Here is a 22196-nt window from a genome sequence, read left to right on the forward strand (position 1 = left end):
GTCTTCTAATAGTTTTATAAGTCTTTACTGAAATATCTCATTGCATTTGTAGAATTGCTAGTAGCTAGATTGAAAAATTTTGCATTTCTTAGCTTCATACCATAAAGCTAGCAATTAACCTTAACCAATTCACAGCTTGACTCTCTGAGTCTAGTCTACTGCCAAGAAGAGAATTTTCTTGAAAATTCTGTATTCTTCTGGATTGACTATTCTTTACTATTTAATTTTATGTCCTTTGTCGGTTTATGGACTATGCCTTATTGTTTTGTTTTTATAGAGATTACTTTAGGTTTACAGCAGCCATCTTTAAAAATCATTGTTTGGTCTACATTCAAGTAATATTATATCACTTCACTTATAATAGAAGAACCATAAAATGTATACTCCATTTTCCTTTTCCAAGATGTTGTGCTACTTTGTCATACACTTTACTTCTACACATACGATTAACCCCATAATACATTTTATTACTTTTTGCTTTGAAAAGTCAAGAATTGGAGAGTTCTGGTTTCTAGTTCCACCTGTAGGGAAGTTGGAAGTGACCGCTCTGTCCTAACAAGTAAAAAGCTGAACAGTCTGAAAAATCAGCAACGCTTCTTGGATCCTTTAGAGACAGGAGGACACAGGGCAAACCACTACCTCCAAGATGGGTGACAGTAACAGGGAAATGCAGAGAATAACAACTTACCCGAACAGAGGCTCACAAATAGAAACCTCAGTGGGAGTCAGTGCTGGCGTAGGAAAAACCTGAACTGGAACTGCTGAATTACTGGAGGTTCAGTGCTTACAACGCTGGTAGATTAAAACACCAGGAGGTCCAGTGTTTGGAGGGGAGGGGAGTACAAGATTGTGAATTATGTGCAGGAGCTCGGCCAGATTCCCACAGTAAATACAGAAGAAAAATCCCCTCCTGCTTGGGACAGGGGGAGGGGAAAAGGAACAACTTTTAAATATGCTAGAGCACTCTTTTCTTTTTAATAAGACCTGCCCTCAGTGGAAACTAGTTAACCAGAGCCTAAACTGCTGGGGTATTATCAGAGACTAATTGACCTGGGAGAGGGGACTACTCAACTCCAGCCCACCCTACTCAGTCTTTCCCACGTAAGGGGAGAGAAAAAAAAACCCTGAGAAATACATGGAAGTTCATAGTTCCGAGGCAGAGGCTCATGATAAGACTGAAACCAAATCGTAGAACTAGAGAATGGTTCTCCTCCCTCACACCTCATCACTAAAATACTGAAATACTATTTACTGTGGCTCCTTTCACCCAGTACATCATATGTGGCTATCAAGAAAAATTTACAAGATATACCAAATAAATAAATAAATAACCATTAAAGGAAACAAAAAGCCAGCATCAGAACTAAACATGGCGGGGATGTTGGAGTGATAAGACTGGGAACTTAAAACAACTATGCTCAATATGCTAAGGGTTCCACCCTTTCTCGGCTCTAACCTGGGGAAGGTGGGTGTGGAGCTGTGACAATAGCTTGATAACCAATAGAGTTCACTTCTTTCGCTACCTGGTATCCCATCTAAATCTATTTAAAGTTCAACATAATAGTAACAACTTCATGCTTTCAACTAACAAACTCTCCTACTAATATAGTTTGGACAAATGAAGACATTCTCACCTTCTCCTGCTAAAGGGGAGACACAAACAGTCACTGTCACACAAACAGTGACAGTCCCACAGTCACAGCGCTCATTACTGGGTAATGTTACAGCATCCATCTCTGGGAGGTGTGAATTATTCCCCAAATTCAGTAGCAGTCTCACCTGAATGTTCTGAAAGTAAACACTAAATTATAAAGTTCACCATCACAACAATCCTATTTAAGATAATAAATAGCAGGAGAAAAAAGGAAATACTAGTTTTATTAACAAAAATATGTACATAATAATAGAAAAAAATATTCATAGCTGCTACTGTTCTCATTCCTGCATCTAACTGGTCATGAGGTCATTATAGACACTAGTAACTTTCTATTTCTACTTCCTACTTCCGTCTGTATTACCCATTCCATGTTATCTTTACCTTGTTGAGGACCTCAGATTTCCCCAAGATTCTTATCTTGTGCAATGGCTTAGACCTTCAGTTTTCAATTGTCTGACTACAGCTCTTTTATGACTGCCATAGGACATGAAAGTAACAAAAGGTACCACCTGTGAGAAAATTTTGGACCTCTAGTCTCCCTGTTTAACAACAGCCCAATTTATCATTGGTCATCAAAATACATCACCCCAACCAGGGAGAGTAACTCTCTTTCCATATTGGTTCAGTGTCATGAGGAGAACAAAATGGCCAGGTGGCAGTATCAGCTCCCTATTCAGCTTCCAATTCAACTATTGTTGGGCCCCTTGGCAGAAGTATTCCTCCATTGGCAATGAGGACCTCCAAATCAGCAGACTTCGAAGTTGTAAAAATGGAAACCAACAATTTTGTGAAAGAGTGATTAGGTAAATGAATGAGAGAAAGCTCTCCCATTTCCCTCTCTTGATTTCCAGATCTATGTGTTCTGACTATTGAAGAAATAAATTGATCATTTTTAAGGTAAGAATAAATCTGCTCTGTGGACTTAAAGCCCCATCTGTTGGACACTTTCTTTACCATCGATATAGCTACTGACGTACCTGTGTAGGAACAAAGGCATCTTCAGAAAGCAGTTTGAAAACTACTGCTCTAGGAGGTTTATAAGCTGCTTTCTATATGACAAAACACCATTGCTTCAGTGTTTCCCGATTTGTGTCATAACGGTGTTTTCAGATGACTCTTCCACTGTACTGCAGTCCAGCCTGCAAAAGGGAAATGTAATTTGCAGCCTCCCATGCTCAGTGTAATAAAGCACAGCACAGAAGAGTTAAGTTTGGAGTTGAGACAATGGTTTGTTAACCAGCCTTGAAGGAAAGATAGGGTACAGATACTACGTGCCTTTGGATCACAAGTGAAGTTTGAACTCATTCTAAGGGTTATGATATTAGAAACTTTTACAAGACAAGCATACAATTTGATTCCCTTTTTGAAATAGCACTCTGACTGCTACGTAGAGAAGAGATGCCCTTTTTGGATATATGTTGGATGAGATGCAGAAAGTGAAGATATTAATTGTGAGACACATTAATCCAATAGAAGATGTTGAATAGGTAGTTGGATAATCTGATACTCAGTGAAGTGGCTTGAACTACTCATATGAATTTGAAAGTCATCAGCGTATGGAAACTATTTAGATAATAAGATTTAGGCCAGAGATTGGTTAAGATCACACAAAGAAAAGTGTAACTAGAGAAATTGAATTAATTAGAGATGGGGTTCTTGATCTTTCCAACATTTCTAAGTCAGGTAGGAATGTATGCATATTGGGAGTCTGATCTGATAAAGACTCTGGAGGCTAAGTAACTCTTGAACATTGTCTCCAAATAACTCTTTAAAATAATTCCCCAAACATAAAATCTGGTAAGAATGGATTGACTTTTATCTAAAGGGTGGGCAGTAACTCAGTGCCCTAGCTATGTGGCACTTTTCTCAATATTAGCTGTGGTTCTGAGCCATTTATGCAGAAAAGAGTTGAAAATTCTTGCTTTAACAGGTAACAAGAAGTGTAAGTTTGACCCCTTCCATAGAATGGACACTGGTCTCAAATAATATTGACATCAGGGCCCAATAATCATTACAGAGTTAACATTTTTCAAATGTAATCCATACAAGTAGGACGCCCAAATTTAATTTTTTTGTAGATACATTTTTTTAATGTGACTTTATTTGGAAATAGGGTCTTTTTAAAAATTTATTTATTTATTTATTTTTGGCTGTATTGGGTCTTCGTTGCTGCATGCGGGCTTTCTCTAGTTACAGCGAGCGGGGGCTACTCTTTGTTGCACTCCACGGGCTTTTCTCATTGCGGTGGCTTCTTTTGTTGCGGAGCATGGGCTCCAGGCACGCGGGCTTCAGTAGTTGTGGCGCACAGGCTCACTAGTTGTGGCTCGCAGGCTCTAGAGTGTAGGCTCAGTAGTTGTGGTTCATGGGCTTAGTTGCTCCACGGCATGTGGGATCTTCCCGGACCAGGGCTCGAACCCGTGTCCCCTGCCTACATTGGCAGGCAGATTCTTAACCACTGTGCCACCAGGGAAACCCTCAAATTTAATTTTTAAGGTTTGTTTTTCCCCCTTTTAGCCCTAAATTATTCCAAAAGGGCATACTGTTGGCACTCAGATAAGAAATAAAATCTTTAGCAATGAAATTTTCCTTCAAGTATCGATGAAACAAAATAGTCAATATTATAGGGGCCTGAGGGGGGGTTCATTTGTAGCTCACATTGACAAATTCTACTGATCATCACAAATAAAATATCTTTTCCTGAGAGCCTCTCTAGGAGATTGATTCAGTTATGTCTGGAGTGGTGCCCATGATTTGGTATTTTCCAAAGCTGCACAAATGATTCTGGAGATCAGCTGTATTTTGGAATAATGTATCTGAATGTCCCTAAGAAGGACCCTAATGAGAGTGAATTTTTGGCAATGCCTTACAGTTGAATTAGCTGCTCAAGAAAGGGTAGGGCTTCCCTGGTGGCGCAGTGGTTGAGAGTCCGCCTGCCGATGCAGGGGACGCGGGTTCGTGCCCCGGTCTGGGAGGATCCCACATGCTGCGGAGCGGCTGGGCCCATGAGCCATGGCCGCTGAGCCTGTGCGTCCGGAGCCTGTGCTCCGCGGCGGGAGAGGCCACAGCAGTGAGAGGCCCGCATACCGCAAAAAAAAAAAGAAAAAAAAAAAAAAGAAAGGGTAATGGCATATGGTCACAACAAAGATAACGCCACAATTATTTTAAAGAGTGAAATTTTTTTACCAAACTGAGAATCAAAAGAGAACCATTTAATTACAAATAGTGTTCGTCTAGCTAATTAGCACAATACCCAGAGGAGAGTCTGCTGCACTTAGAAGATATGTCAATATTCATATGGAGTAGCTTGGTTGTCTATGAGGACATGTGCCTGTAACAAGCCACCCACCATGAATGGTAGCTTGTCAGAGACATCCAGGGCCCAGAAGACCTATCTGACAGCTGCAGATGAGTGAGAAATTATCAAGAGTTTCCAGTTGGGTCATTGCGATATGATCTCTTTCTGTAACGTATATATATCATTTCCCTTTTACTGCACAGACTATTCAGCTACAAGGTCTTGTCATAAACAAACCTCGTTAAGATCCTTCTGACGGAAATTGAGATAACAAGGATATTTATTAAGTGATGTTTAGATGCAGTGTTTTCCCCAGCTAGCAATTCAGCTAAATGAATAATTCTGTTCTGTAAACACAAGTCCCTGTGTCTAGATGCATTGTTATTGTTTATATCAAACAGTGTTCATTAAGCACATCATCTTATTTATTTATATACTTATAGTTTTCTTTACTTACTCCAAGTGAGTTTGTGCCTACTGGAAGACTATACATTATAAAATCCCACCATTTCTTTGCCAGTTTATGAATATAAAAATTATCATGAGGGTCTTCATGCACTAGCACCTCTTGCAGAATAGTCGATAACCCTTTCAAATTCTCATGCCAAAAAAGATTTTAGAATAGGTCCTAGAGTCACACACAGTAGGGAGATCAGAGATACAATGCAAGAAACTATGATTGTCACAGAGCTCCTACTCAAAGCAGTCCCCACTTTACCCCAAATATTAATTTTTCTTGCTCTAAACTGCTGCAGAAGGTGAGAAATATTGAGTGTAAAGAACTATGGACCTTATTCATACCAACACTGAATGAAGGTGAACAGGTTAAATCTTTCACGTTCCTTTTTGTTGGGATGATGCCTTTGGGAATCTTAAATCAGGAATTTGACTCTAAAATAACAAGACAGTAACAACTTAATAAGCACCAGCAGCAGCAGTGAGTAGCGGCAGCTTCATCATTGCAATGAACGTTATCATCGTAGCTTCTATTTAATAATAATCTCTAAAATGTTAGGCTGAGTCTTAACACTTTACATTCTCTTTAAACTTTAATTATATTTAATCAGCCCATTGGTTCCATAAAGTAAGTATTATTACCACTATTCGAGGTTTGTTATTGATATAAAAATAGATATCTTAGATTACATTAGTAACAAAAGTCCATTCCAATATATAAAGCTATTAGGTTTAAAAGCAAATCTTTAACACCTTTACAGGAAATATATGAGGCAATTTGTGTATGGTTAGGGAAGGTTTTCTTGATTCAAATTTTAAAAGCATGTATCACAAAGGAATATTGTCTTCATCATGATGGAAAACAAAGACACTATAACACTTTTTTTTAATGCTGTAAGCTGATGCAGAACTGATGTGACTCAACTTTTTCTTTCTTCATTCAATTATACTTTTGAATGTAGACCTCTCTCCAGTCTCCACAACAAAAGAGCAATCAAAGTTGAAGTTATTGTATTGGTCATCCATAAAACTGATATTCATTGTTCACCTTCGAAATGAAAAAAAAAGAAATAGAGAAATGAAATAATAAGGAAAAAAATAATTAGAGTTACCTTGAAAATACTGAAATGTTTAAAAAGCTACCACCAGTGTCAGAGGACTCCTTAACCTCCACAGATCTTGGTCACAAAATAATAAGTTGTTTGGATTTTTTTACTAATTCTGTTTAAAATTTTTCTTTAAAAATTCATACTAAGCATCAAAAATTAATTACTACCGTTACAATAATGTATTTCAAAAAATTTTATTAGAAATATAATTTTGATATTGTTACAGAATGGATTATATATGCAAAGTTTCTAGTGTGTTTAAATAGCTTAGTAACTATTTCTATTCAAAATAATAGGTAATATAAACTTGTCCAAGATAAATTATATTCTATACTAATATATTTTTGACAAATTTATCTATTCCTTAAAAATAATGGGGAATATAAGGCAGTTGTCTATAAGTAAGAAAACAAATCTTTCTTCCAAAACAGAGTATACTTGACACAGTAAAACTAAAAATGTAACCTCAGCTTTTGCTCTGTAACTGAAAAAAGTAATTGAGAGAAAACACTGCTCACAAACTGATTATATACTTTTCTAAGATACCATTTATTAAAAACACAAGACCCATCTGGCTTAACATCTGCAAAATTCCTATAATTAAAAATGAAGAAAATAAACGTAGTGGAAGTTATTCAAGGATTTTGTACACTTCACTAAATTTTGTTTTACATTTGACTATAACAGAGGAATCTATAGGAATTATACTTTCTTGAAACCAAAGTTACAAAATTTTGTGATCAAATTTTGAATACCTGATTTTTATTCCATCTACATTAACTTTTGGTTTCTTCTACTGTTTATTATAAACTTGATTGTGTAATGAACTTCTTCATGTCTCTGTTGCCCTGATGAGTCAAACATGGCTAACATCAGATGCTACTAGGTCCCCAACCACTGAACTGCCAAAGGGAACTATTTTAACTAACTGATTTCATCAATCACTAATTTATTCATTCATTTGAAATATACGTTCATTGACAAAAATATAACTTTCAGGTAATATTCTAGGTGCTGATATACAGCAATGGAGAAAACAGCAAGATCCCTGCTTATGTAAAGTTGTTTGATAATTCTTTTAAAGTTTTGGCCCTAAGCACGGAAAGAGAACTCAGACTCCATGATTGTGCCAAACAAAACAGGGATTCCAGTCACTCCTTTCTGTCTCGCAGTAAAAAGATAAATGATTCTACTCCTAATTTTTCATTTAGGTCAAGCCATTAACTAGGCTAGAATAGTTAGAAAAGGGTGAGGTCACATTCTCAGGATTGCTAAAGGAATGAGAAGTAGACCAAAGATTCTTTTCTGATCCTGGAACACTATATGGTGATCCAAGTGCATAGTTATGAATCCCGCGTAGCATTTTTTCACTTTAAGTTTTAGTTTAAAGATGCTTATGCAGTTTTCATATATGCCAGGCAATATCCTAGGCACACAGAAAGTATTCACTCATTTAATCCTTCTGAAAACACCATAATGTACATATGACTATTATCAGACTTTTACATTTTAATAAGACTCAGGTACAGAGAAATTTAAGCACTTTAGCTAACATCACACAGCTAGCAAGCGACAGAGCCAAGATTTGAATCTAAACACTTGAAATCCAGAATTCATGTTCTTGACACGTACAAATTCTGCCTTTCACATATGCAAGGAGTTATGTTTCCTGGGACCTTAAATAGACTTCATGTGAAATATCAGACTTTTTTTTTCTTCAGTTATTGGAAAAGAGTCAGTTGTTATAATACTTCAAAATATGCTAAACTGGTAAAGAGATACAATTTTGAGCAAAACTAATTCTGCAACTATACTGTCTCATTGAAAAAAAATTCATGTGATTTTTTCTTCTCCAAGCCATGGGGATATGTGTTTAGCAGTTTACTGAGTTTTAATGGGCCTTAAAAGGCTGTCAAAAACACATTATTTACTTTCAGAAAAGACAGAGTGGGGAACCTCTACAAATAAAGGCAACAAAAACACTGAGAAAAAATTGTTAAAACCAACACTTTGGAACTCTGAATATTAACCAATGATTTGCAACAATCTCAGGAACATTTATTCAAGAAAAGCTGCTGAACCTAGGTGAGAATGGCAGTTTATGTCATTTTAATTTGACCTATTCCTATCTCCAACTCCCCAACTTAGAGTTGCCTTGAAAACTGATAGCCTTGCGACCCCTAAGCTGTGTAAACCAGCAGTGTTGCAGACACCCGAGCGGGCGGATGAGTTTGGAGCTCCTAATGAAGCTTTTCCCAGAACGTCGTCAGTGACCAATCTCACAGGTCCTTGGAAAAGCTCCATTTGCAGGATGTTGTTGTTATTTGACTTAATTTTGGAGCTTGTTCCATGAGAAACCCCATCTCCAGGAAACTGGTTGAAAAAAATCAAAGGCAATAGTTTACCACACAACTCTCTACGGCTGTAAATATGAGTTGGAACAAATAAGAGGTTGGGCAAAACATACAAGGAAGATCTGTGAAACAAGATATCCATAGGGAGTTTTGAAAAACACTGACATATTCCTGGTGATCTAGAGGACAGTATATATATGCAGGACTATGCACGTGCCAGGAATAGAAGATCTGAATCTACCACTGCTAGCTGACCTTGAGGTCCTGCATAAACAGAAAGAAAAGGCTACATCAGAGTTTTTAACTGCCTAAGAACAGAAGGTGTATCCCAACACAAAGAGCCCCTCAACAAAAGATGTAAGACTTAACGTTTCAAGGAATTAAATGAAACCTCTAATGAATCAATAGATGATCACTAACCTAAGTGAACACGCACTTAAGCAGCCACACTCTACAAGGAATAGAAGACTTTAGATAATTATTCTGGGAAAGTCACTAAACAACATCATCAAAACTCTGGAGATGAAGAGAAATCTGATTGCCAGGATTTCCACACAATATTACCTAAAATGTCCAGTTTTCAACAAACAACAAAAATATGAGACAGCCAAAGAAAAAGGAAAAGAAAGAGCTGCCCATGCACATGAATAAAAAAAAAAAGCAGTCAAAAGAAATTGTCCCTGAGGGAGCCCAGAGATGTAAGATAAAGACTTTAAATAAGCTATTAAATAGATAAAGGAAATCACATCTAAAAAAATTAAAGAAAAAATATAACAGTGATGTCTCACCAAGTAGATAATATCAATAAAGATAAATAGGTATTAAAAAGAACCAAGTAGCAATTCTGGAGTTGAAAAATGCAATACTTGGAAAGAAAATTCACAAGCAGTGTTCAACAGCAGATCTGAGTTAGCAGAATAAACAATTGAGGACAAGTCAAATGAGAATAATCTGCCTAACAGAAAGAAAAAAAAAACAATGAACAAAAGTGAACAGGCCTCAGAGACATGTAGAACACTCTCAAGTGTACCAACATATACATAATATGAGTGCAAGAAAAGAGGAGATTGTGAAAGAGAAATAATATTTGAAGAAAGTATAGCTGAAAACTTCTCAAATTTGATTAAAACAATTTAATCTACACATTCAAGAAGCTCAAATAATGCCAAGTAATATAAATTCAAGGAGTAATATAAACTCAAATAAAACAAAGTCAAAACAAGAATGTGTCTTGATCCACATCTAGACTCATCATAGTCAAACTGTCAAAATCCAAAGATAATCTTCAAAACAGCAAGAGAAAAATGACATCTCATGTACAACAGAGCCTCAATAAGACTCAAAGCTGTCTTTTCATCAGAAAAAAATGGAGACCAAAAGGCTATGTGTTTAAGGAAATCTGTCAGATCACTGACTACTGAAGTAATGGAACAGAGATTTCAGTGGCAACACAATACAAGGAATACATTTTTGCAAAGATAGTTTAGAAAAGTCAATACACAACCTGTTTTAGAAAACTCAGTACACAAATGGATTACTGCAGTCGTTAACAATTAACAACAGGAAAACATAGTAGAGAGGAGAACCTGATTTCCAGAGTTACCACATAATATTATTCAAAATGTTCAGTTTCTAACAAAATATTACAAGGCACACAAAGAAACAAGATGGTATGGCCCATTCATGAGGGAAAAAAAACTGGCAGAATCCAAGACTGAAGAAATCCAGACATTGAACTCACTAAATAAAGACTTTAAAAAATTGTCTTAAATATACCCAAAAAACTAAAGGGAACCATAAAAAAAAGAACAAATGTATAAACAAATAGGAACTATCGATAAAGACATAGAAACTGTTACAAGTAACCAAATAAAAATTCTCAAGCTGAAAGAGCACTAACCAAAATGAAAATAAAAAAAAAAAAGTTACCAGAGTGATTCAATAGCAGATTTGAGGAAATAGAAGAATGAATCAGTGAACCTGAAGATAGGACAGTTGAAATTATACTGTTGGAGGAGTAGCAAGAAAAAAATATTGAAGGAAATGAAGAGAACCTAAGGGACCTATGGGACACTAATATTGTACCAACATACACATAATAGGATTCACAACAGGAAATAAGAGAAAGAGGTAGAAATAAAATTTGAAGAAATAATAGCCAAAAAAACTTCCTAAATTTGATGAAATACATGAATCTACACAACTAAGAAGCTGAAGAACTCAAATTATAATAAACTAAAAGATGTCTAGACCAACACATATTCATAATCAAACTGTCTGAAACCAAAGCTAAAGAATCTTGCAAGCAGCAAGAGAGAAGTAAATTGCAATATACAAGGAATCTTTAATAAGATTAATGGCTGATTTCTCATTAAAAATGTGGAGGCTAAGGAAATTCCTTGACGGTCCAGGGGTTAGGACTCTGTGCTCTCACTGCTGAGGGCCCAGGTTCAATCCCTGGTCGGGGAACTATGATACCACAAGTCGTGCAGCCAAAAAAAAACACAAAAAACAATGAAAAATGTGGAGGCCAGAATGCACTGGGATGGCATATTTAAATGTTAAAAAAAAAAACTGTCACATAAGAACTATATATCCAGAAAAACTGCCCTTCAAAAATGAAAGAGAAATTAAAACATTCCCAAATAAACAACAATGGAGTGAGGTTGTCTCTGGTAGACCTGACCTAAAAGAAATGCTAAATGGAGTCCTTTGGGTTGAAGTGAAAGGATATTTGAGAGTCACTTGAAACCATTTGAAGAAATAACACTAGTGAAGGTAAATGCATAGGTAAATACAAGCATACCTCAATGATATTATAGGTTCAGTTCCAGACAACCACAATAAAGTCACACAAATTTTTTGTTCCCCAGTGCATATGAAAGTTACATTTACATTATACTATAGTGTATTAAGTGTACAATAGCATTGTGTCTGAAAAAAACAATGCACATAATTAAAAAATTTATTAGTAACAAATGCTAACCATCATCTGAGCCTTCAGTGGGTCATAGCAGTAACTCAAAGACAGTAACTCAAAAATCACAGATCACTGTAACAAATACAGTGATAATAAAATGTATGAAATACTGAGATAATTATCAAAATGTGACACAGAGACATGAAGTGAGAAAATGCTGTTGGAAAAATGGTACTGATAGAATTGCTCAATGCATGCTTGCACAAACCATCAATTTGTGAAAAACACAGTATCTGTGAAGCATAATAAAACAAAGTACAGTAAAAAGAGGTAAGCCTGTATAAAATCCAGTGTTATTTTATTTTTTGGTTTATAACTCCACTTTTTATTTCCTACATGATTTAAAAGACAAATGCATCAAGCAATTATTTTTAATCTATATTAAAGGGAACACCATGCACAAATGTGGGTGAGGATTTGTTGAAATTGGAACTCATGTGCTGAGGGAATTTAAATGGTGTAGCTGTTATGGAAAACACTTTGGCAGTTCCTCGCAAGACTAAACAGAATTATCATATGATCCAGCAATTCTGTTATTAGCTATATATCCAAAGGAATTGAAAACAAAGTCTCAAACAGAAACTTGTTTGCCAGTGTTAATAAGCGCATTATTCACAGAAGCCAAAAGGTGGAAACAACCCAAATGTCCATGAACTGATGAATGGATAAACAATATGTGGTATATACATACAATGGAATATTATTCAGCCATAAAAAGAGTGAAGTTCTGATACATGCTATCACATGAAAGAGCCTTAAAGACATGATGTTAGGTGAAATAATCCAGACATAAAAGATAAATATTGTATGATTTTGCTTATATGCATTACCTAGAATTAGCAAATTCATAGGGAGAGAATGTGGACGTTACCAGGGACTTAGCGGAGAAGTAGTGGGGAATTATTGCTTAATGGGTACAGAGTTTCTCTTAAGGTAATGAAAAAGTTTGGAAATAGATAGTGGTGATGTTTACACAACATTGTGAATATAATTAACGCTACAGAATTGTTCACTTAAAAATGGTTAAAATGGTAAATGTTATGTATATTTTAATGCAATAGAAAAAATACAAAAAAGCCCCTGCTCGCAACCCTTCTGAGCCTTTCCAGCATCACTCACTTAGTAATATTTAAGAGCTCTCCTTTCTGTCTTAAATAATTAAGGTTGCCCTTTAAAGTTATTTACATTTGTTTGACCTTTGTAGAAGATGAAATTATAATCTCCATCTTCTTATAAGCTTTCTCATACTTAAAGTGTATTGCAAATATCGACTCTCATACAAAATCAGCACAAAATGTTCTAATCACTTCTAAACATTCTGTGTTTCAATCTTTTTCTTATATCAGGCTTTCTTTGTCAATGTTTGAACTTTTCCTGGCTTCTCTCAGGTTGGAGAAAAACTAGAAAATGCACTTCAGGTGGACTGTATCAAACACTAAATATATTGCAAAGCTAAATTTTTGCCTTATGAAAATCTGATATCTGTCTAACTTTAAAAAAAATAAGTGTGTATGGCTTTTTCTTTTTTGTCTTTCACTTACAACTTCCAATTCTCATTTTGTTTTTTGTTCCCAATTTGCACTACATGTTTATTCTTGTTACTTGCACAGAAGTAATCTCTCTATAAAGTTCCATTCTGTAGCATCTAGTCACTCCTATAAAATGTCTTTTAATTTTTAATTCCATCAGGCTAAGTGCTGGCCACCTCCCTCAGTGTCTGCCACGAACTTAATGAAAATGCTCACTAATCCATCTCACAGGTCAGATTTGCCATTTACCTCTCAGGGCTCTGAGAGAAATTAATGAGATCATTGTTCTAGTGCTCTTTGGATACTGGCATTTTAGAAAAGCTATGCCAAAAGTCTCCAAAGGTTTGTATTATGAACTTGTTCATGAAAGATAAATTTTATGATTTTTACTAAATGTTAAGAGATTTAGGTATTCAAAGGCATGGACTCAGCTTTTGGAAACTTGAAAGGCATTAGCTAAAATCAGAGTACGCTTACTGATATAACTGTAAAGATAATGTAAGGGTTGATGGAGAATTTAAATCAAAATATCTATATGATATAACTATCTAAAAAACAAGTTTACCGTATCATTTATCATATCGTGGGGAAAACAAAATGAAAATGATACAAGAGGGATATTACTCATTTACTGTGTTTGAATAATACTCATTTTTATTGTAATAATATTATCTAATCATTCTTAGAAAGTTTTGAAAACACATATTAAGAAAATTATCCATAATTCACAGCAGAGTTCCTTCAACATTTTGCCATGTTTTCCTTGATTCTTTGGCTATATATGTATTTTTAATGATGCTGAATAAATGCTATGTTTCTAGGAGTATGTGCTAATTTTAAAGGTATTATTTCATTACACAATACTACTGTATTTTATACTATATGGAAATATCAAAAGATAAACATAAAAAGGAAATTAACCAGATTTCTACCACTGATAATATTTTGATATAATTCAAAAATATAGTTTTTATGCATTTCAAAATTTTCAGTTCACTTTTTAGCAGAACTGCCTTTTTTTTTTTTTTTTTTTTGCGATACGTGGGCCTCTCACTGTTGTGGCCTCTCCCGTTGCGGAGCACAGGCTCCAGACGCGCAGGCTCAGCGGCCATGGCCCACAGGCCCAGCTGCTCCGCGGCATGGGGGATCTTCCCAGACCGGGGCACGAACCCGTGTCCTCTTCCCAGACCGGGGCACGAACCCGTGTCCCCTGCATAGGCAGGTGGACTCTCAACCACTGCGCCACCAGGGAAGCCCCAGAACTGCCTATTTTAATAATTTTATTACATGAGAATGAATGTTCATCACATAAATATCAGGTAATAAAAATATGTAAAAGAAAAAATTTAAAAATCGTGACTAACCCCATCATGTAGAGACATCACCACTAATATTTTGGATTATAGTTACTCCTTCTCATTTAGATATAAATGTGTATATCTGTATGAATGAATATAGATACACAGATATAGGCATAAGTTATAGACTGAATTTTGTGTCCTCCCAAAATTCATATGTTGTTACTAATTCCCAATGTGATGGGGAGGTGGGGCCTTTGGAAGGATATTAGGTTATGAGAATAGAGCCTTCATGAACCAGACTAGTGCCCTTATAAAGGAGGCCCCGGACAGCTTCCTTATTCCTTCCACCATACGAGGATACGGTGAAAAGACAACTGCCTGTGAACTAGGAAGCAGGTCCTCACGAGACACAGAACCTGCCAGCACCATAATCATCTTAATTGTGTACTTCCCAGCCTCCAGAGCTGTGAGAAATAAATTTTTATCATTTATAAATCTTTCAGTTTATGGTATTTTTGTTACAGCAGCTGAATGGACCATACAACATACGTAGATACACAGGTAGACATATAGCTATACAGATATATGCACAGTGTTTTATAATCACGTTTATATATCAATAACTAAATACAATATAAAATATCATGCTTAAAGCCTGCGTAATATTCCAATACAGGGAATGTGGATGTGGAAAGACAATACATAAAATGTATAGGACATATGTTCTGATGTCAAAATGCCTGAATGGTCTCATTACTCTACTGCTGACAACATGTCATGGGCTAGTTTTTTGTAAAACCATATCTGTAAAATGACAGAAAAGATAAAATTATAACAGAATGTATAGTACATCGCGAGAATTAAATGAAAGTTCCATATGATAAATACCTGATAGTATTTGCTCATTGTTGTCAATTAGCATTTATTAAGTACTTATTAAGCGCGGTCTTGTTACGTGTATTATCCCTTATCTTCTGGCAACTCTGGAAGGTATGTATTACCATCATTTTACAGATAAGAAAGTTGTGTCTTAGATTAAGTAACTTGCATATTGTTATGCATACATCTATTAAGAAGAGTTGTGATTTAAATTAATACCAGGTACCTCATTTGTTCCCACTTAAGTAATTACTTTTTGTCACATTTAGTCTAAAGGCGTTAACATCAGAATATAAGTTATTTACAGAGACTTAACAGAAATTCATCATCTATGGGAATATATAATCATAATTGAACAAGATAAAGAATTAAAATGTACTCTTTGATTAATAAGTTCTACAGAATGTGAAAAGGTGATGATTAAACTATTCCACCTGAGGTAATGGCAGATATATTATATTTAGGGACACAAAGAAAGCTGGTCTTGCTAGAGCATGGTGTTTATTTCCGGGAAAGTGTCTTTGTAGGGTCATATTGTTTCCAAAATGGTAACTGAGACTTAAGAGAACCACACCTCTGACTCTAGAATGACTGGATATTTTGAATGCCTTAAACACCAAAATTTATTCTGTAGAAAATCTGAGCATCAATCATGTTTTTCAATAAATAAATAGTATTAAAATGAATTGCATATTCATCTCTTTAAAGATATTATTCTATGCAATTTCTTTTAAAGATTAAATGAAAAAAAAGATTTTCTAAACATTGTATTCCCAGGCCATATCAAATTCCCTGCCTTGAAATACATTTTGAGAAAAAGTACAATATACCAGTATTTCAAAATATTTCTGACCTTGAATGTATAAAACTTGAATGTTGACAAAATATAGATTTTCCACTACTTCTTTCTTACTGTTAAAATATATTTCATGGTGGGTTTCTTTGATTTATTTTACTACCTTAATTAGACATTTCATAGTTCTCAACTGCAACAAATTTTTACTTAGAGTTTCTCAGGGGCTTATCCCAAGAGGGCACAGTGAGGAATCAAAAGAAGTATAAATGCTCAATCCTCAGAGAGAAAATAAAATAACGTTCTGCATACCAGACTCTGTGCTACAGAGACGCTTTCACATACAGAATCTTAGTTATTTTGCATATCAGTAAATGTTCTCATTTTAATTTATGTGTTAATTAAACGACCTGAGTCTATATAGTCAGTAAGAGTCAGGATTCAAACCTTATTTTAGTAGCCCACCTAAAGCTCTTTCCATACTTCTGTTAGCATGCGAAGCATAGCATGCATATTACATGTATTACATCTACTAGCAGACACAGAAGATTCACATGTAAAGATTAGTAGCAATATAAAGTAGTAATTGTTAAGAGCTGGGGCATAGTGATACAGAGGGTAACTGCTAATATGTAGCTCTATAAATGTTAAGATATATGTAACATACATTTTTTTCTGATTCCCATAATCCCATTTAATTTTGACCTCTCTTCCAACGACGTCTCCAACCTCAGGGATGGGTCCGTAGTATAAAACTGTAATCAAGTTTATAGGCAATAAACAGAAGAATAATGGTTATATTGAAGGCTTAATACTATATTATTTACAGTATTTTTAGGATTCCAGTTATGTTTTATAAAAAGATTAGCATGATTTTTAATTTAGTAATGAAAAGATTATGTGTATTACTTAATGGTACAATGAGTTTTATATTAATGGATGTGTTTAAATAAATAGTTTTATGCCGCCAGTGATAAAATGTTGCCTGGAATAAACTTACTATTGTTAATCCTCACAAAATTCTCCAAGATTAGGTTTTATAATCGTTGTTATACAACTAGAATATTAAAACTGCAAAAGATTACGGAACTTGCCCATAGACACGTGCTGCTAATTTTCCTATTAGCCTAAGTGTCCAGGTCCCTGTGACAGGGCATCAGCTTCAAAAGGACTTGTTACCTATTTGTAAAAAGATACTCAAATTAAAAACTAATAATAAACAGTGAAAAGCTTATGTATGATTAGATGACCAGAGTCTTAGAATAGTCACTGTATTAGTTTCCTATCTCTGTTGTAACAAATTACTACAACTCGGTATCTTAAAACAACGCAAATTTATTATCTTACAGTTCTGGAAGTCGGAAGTCCAAAACGATTTTATGGAAGGAAAATCAAGGTGTTGGTAGGGCTGTATTCCTTCTGTAGGTTTAGATCTCAATCCATTTCTTTCCCTCTTCCAGCTTCTAGAGGCTTCTCATCGTCCTTGGTTCATGGTCCCCTTCCACCTTCAAACACGGCACCAGCCGGTCAAGTCTTTCCCATGTTACATCATTCTGACACTCCTTCTTCTGCCTCACTCTTCCACATTTGAAGGACTCATGTGAGTACATGAGGCCCAGCCAGAGAATCCAGGATGTTCTCCTAATCTCTAGATCCTTAACTAGATCACATCTTCAAAGTGCCTTCTGCCTTGTTAAGTAACATTTTCACAGGTTCTGCAGATTTTGACATGAACATCTTCGGAGGTCATTACCCTGCCTACCACAGTCAGGAAAGGCTTTCTTGAAGAAAATGATATATAGAGTTTGAGCTTGAATGTTAGAGTTTGGATCAGCGCAGTATAATCTGAGGAAACACTGTAAGACAAGATATGGTGAGAGATTGTTTATAGTGGCCCATGTGTAGAGCCAAGACTACTGTATCATTCACTAACTAGTTTCGTGATTTCAGTTAAGTCACGTAAACTTTCAGGGTCTCCATTTTTTCAAGTATGAAATGAAGTTATTGGGCTACGTGAGTGCTATAGCACTCTTTTACCAACCACGTAATACATATACACATTTTTAACTTTTATCATATAATCATATATAATGACTGTATTTTTTAAATTGAAGTATAATTGACGTATACATTATTTTAGTTTCAGTTTACAACACAATGATTTGATATTTGTATATATTGCAAAATATTCGCCACAATAAGTCTAGTTAACATTCATCAAAATACACAGCTACAAAAATCTTTTTAATGAAAATTAAATGAGTGCATTTTTAAAAGGTCGATTGGTTGTTAAGTTCAAACAATATTTATCAAGCCTCTGGAAGGTGCATGGCAGTGTCTAAGCACGGGATAGTCATTGTACACCTTTTTAGCTTAATCAAAGCCTTACATTTCTCTTTTGATAGGGTCATGCATTTTTATTTTCCACCTGACTCATTCTGAAACAAAATGAAAAATTATGTTGTATGTTTGCTTTTCTTTCTTCTTCCATAGCTGCTAATTTTATGGCACTTTTATTCAGTCTCTCATAACTTTTTCATTTAATTAAATTCTTACAAAAATATATTACTTTCAATACTTCAGGTTTGTCAAAAGGAAAGGGAAAGTTATAGAGACTCATTATGCATTGTTTGTATTTATTAGTACTTTCTAGGATTATTTGTCATCTTTCCGAGATTTATTGTGCTATTCTCTTTATGTCATACCATTCCTTCATGTGATATAATTCCCACACCAGAGCTTACTTCATAAAATCAAATGGACATCGTGATCTAAATTCAATATCAGCTCCCAGACTTGCCACAAGGCTTATATTTCTACTATTATTATCACTCTTATGGATTAAAAAAAAAAAATCTTCTTCTAAGCGCCTACTAAAGGCAATAATTTTTCCCTGAAAGAAGTATTTTGATTGGATATCATCATAATACATTAGCAAAGCACAGAGAGCAGGTGCTGAGTAGACAGGTTGAAGAACGTCTGCATTTTGGATAACGATGAAGTAGAGGAGGGAAGGCCCAGGTGTGGGATCCTGCTGGAGCTCCATAATGTCCCTCCCGCAGACTTCTTTCTTGCTCTCTAGACAATACCCTAGTTGGGTCTTTATGCCTCCTACCTGATACTTATATCAAGATACTATATCACTTATATCACCCTTCCAAAACCACCCCTTCAATCTACCCTACATACATATGCTATCACCCTGCTCTGAAGCTTCTGTAAAATAGAATAGATAAAATTCAAAGGCTTCCACAGCATGGCCCGCACTTATCTTTATAATGTTATTGCACTTTTCACAAATAATTCACTATTGCCAAATATGTCTACTGTTCCTTGAATATACATACATCAAGACCCATTTCTACCTCTACCCTTCAAAATAGTTTTCTTGCAAGGTAGCTTGGACCCTCCTTCTTCTTTCTAAAGCTATCTTTCTAGCTCTGCAAGAAGACCTTATCTTATTTCCTTAGTTTTCATGGATCAACACTTCCTTGAAATTCTATGGCGCTTATAGGCTATCCTCTTCATTCATCACAGAGCTAACCACAGGTTTGCTTTCTGAAATGTAGATTGCCCTTCTTATTGTAAACATCTCATCTTCCCAACTACATCCTAAATCCCTCAGGAATAGGGACTGTATCCTTACCTTCTTGGCATTCTCAATCCATAGCACATAGCCAGACTCATAAATGGTTCTCAGTAGAAGTTTATAGATAATTATGATGGCTACTTTATGTTTTGGTTCAAAGGATCTAAATTATATGTAAAAGCCTACTGATATTTGATTATTTGTACATAATAGAGATATATAGGGGTATGTTGAATAGTTCAGAAGCCATGAGATTTGCGGGGGGGGGGGTCACCAAGATAAAAGTCATAACTTCTAAAATGCAGGTCAAGGCTCTGAACTGTGCCCATATCAAGTGTCAACACAAGGATATAACAAATAGCAACTCACATTCTTCCAAATATTGTCATATTTGCTAAAAAAGCACTTAAAACTCATGAGGTTTCAGGCAACTTCTAGATAATATTCTTGGGGATAGAGCCAAACACCTTCCACTTTGCTTCAAAAATTCAAAGCTCTGATATATCATGCTAACTCTAGTTTTTATATCACCAAAAATTATCACACAATTCAGGATATATAATACCTTCCTGAGGAGATCCTATTTTTCTGGGGACACAGAAATGATCCTTACATCAGCTGAGAACAGGTATGAAGTCAGTTTTCAAGAACTGGCTCAAATATTTCTTTCTCTGGAATATCGTCTCCAAACCATTTTAGAATTAGTTGTTGCTTCCATTGTGTTCCCAAAACACAAGCTACCTTTCTCTTTTATAACATTTACCTCTGTTTTACTTTATAGTTTGTTTACATTTCCATAATTTTCACTAGCCCAACAATATCTTAAGGGTATTTCCCTTTTTGGTTTTCTTTTATATTTGTTTTCTTTTTAATGCTGGAAAATATGCACATTAAGAGTGTTCCATAAATGTTTGTTAAATGTGTATTTTAAGAACATATGGGGGACTTCCCTGGTAGCCCAGTGGTAAAGAATCTGCCTTCCAGTGCAGGGGACGTGGGTTCGATCCCTGGCTGGGGAACTCAGATCCCACATGCCACGGGGCAACTAAGCTCGCACGCCACAGCTACTGAGCTCACCCGCCTCAACTAGAGAGCCCGTGCACCACAACTAGAGAAGAGGAAGCCTGCACACCACAACTAGGGAGAAGCCCATGAGCCACAATGAAGAGCCCGTGCCACAATGAAAGATCTCGCATGCCTCAGTGAAGATTCCACGTGCCGTAACTAAGACCTGATGCAGCCAAAAAATAAAAAATAAAAATAAATAAAATTAAAAAATAAAATAAACTTAAAAGAACATATGGAAGTTTGAAACTTCTATCACCTGATTCTGGAGATTTATTCCCTCAGAGGCACCTGTCAAGATTGAAGCAAACAGAAGTCCATAGAGCTGATAAAGGAAGTGATCAGGAACAATAGTAAGACTGAAGCAAACTCCTTAAAGATGGAATCACACTTTGACTTTATAACTCTCACTGTGGCTAAAAGAGTTCTTGGTACATTTTACATGTTCAATGAAGATTTACTAAATGGATTTTAAATCCTACACCGACTGTGATAATTTCAGAGGTAAAGAAGAATTAGCATCAAATAGCAGGTACTCCCTTGCCATTGAAGACATGCTAAAAAATAGAGCTTATATTTCTATCATTTATTCCAGCTGTCTTGCATTTCTGATACTCTTGTCCCTTCCCAATTGCTGAAACTATTAGAATGAACAACCCATAAAAGTTTTTGAGGACTCACTCAACTCCTGAACCTTTTTCTGGTAACAATACCACAGGTTGTACTCAAACCCATGATTTCTATTAAGGGATATAAATTTATATGTTGTAATACAATATGATGAGCATATTACAAAATATGTGGAATCCAGATTTCAATGAAATTGTCGATGTTTAAAGTACCATCTCATTTATAACATCTATGTGTTGATGAATGTGGACAGTAATAATTGACACAACCTCTTAATGCGAACATCAGCATCTATTTCCATTATGGGGGAACTTTTTCAGATTTACTAATTACATATCTGTGGTATCAGTTTACTCTCCAATAGCAAAAATGGCATTCTATGTAACAGAATCATGAATAATTGCAAAGCTCCTTGTACTTAACTGTACCAGATGGCTTAACTATAGAGAGATTCAAATGAATGGTATTATATTTCTCAGACATCTGGAAAACTTCTAACAACATATGGAACTCAAGACTAGCACTCCCAGTATTTTTTAATGGCAAAGTCATTAACATT

The sequence above is a fragment of the Leucopleurus acutus genome (assembly GCF_964270905.1).
Source record: "Leucopleurus acutus genome assembly, chromosome: 18".
NCBI classification, from domain to species: Eukaryota; Metazoa; Chordata; class Mammalia; order Artiodactyla; family Delphinidae; genus Leucopleurus; species Leucopleurus acutus.